Genomic DNA, 544 nt, shown 5'->3' on the forward strand with positions numbered 1-544 from the left:
ACATATGTACTTTAATTTACCTGTATACCTCTGACATGGGACTTTGTTTTGGAAATGTAAAGGTGTGGGAGAAGGGGCTTTGTACCTTTGCACTTTTGCTGGACAGATGTTCACATGATGGTGATAACTGTGTATTTATTTTCTATGTTTGGGTTGATAGATGATTTCCATTCATTGTTAGTGCTGAAAAGCATATGAATTAGAGAAAAATCAAATAGTATGGAAGGAAAAATCGATTAAGACTTGTAGAGGGATGAGAAACATATACATGGAGCTAGAAAAGAGAGCAAAATAATTTTCCACAGAATCAGAACTTCTTGGAAGGTATCTTTTTTACAATGAGATCTAATGCTACCCTCCGAAGATCTGGATTCAGTAGACAAGAGTTACATCTTATTAAAACAATGTCTATGAATCCTAGCAGAATTACAAAATATTTTCCATCACTTTGATGAGCTTTCATTTGGAATAAACACAGAGTGTGGGTATTCTTGGGCGAGGTATCTCTGCAAGTATTCATTCTTCTGGGAGCATATCTACTTGA

At 35.3% G+C, this 544-nt stretch overlaps 1 protein-coding gene across 3 annotated transcripts in view; it reads right to left on the reverse strand.

Moving 5' to 3' along the window:
* Window positions 1-544, reverse strand: part of LOC101572553 (solute carrier organic anion transporter family member 1B3) — a 116961-nt gene that overhangs the window by 106935 nt on the left and 9482 nt on the right. The gene's annotated exons all lie outside the window — the stretch shown is intronic.

This window comes from Octodon degus, unplaced genomic scaffold (assembly GCF_000260255.1).
Source record: "Octodon degus isolate 3935 unplaced genomic scaffold, OctDeg1.0 scaffold00064, whole genome shotgun sequence".
NCBI classification, from domain to species: Eukaryota; Metazoa; Chordata; class Mammalia; order Rodentia; family Octodontidae; genus Octodon; species Octodon degus.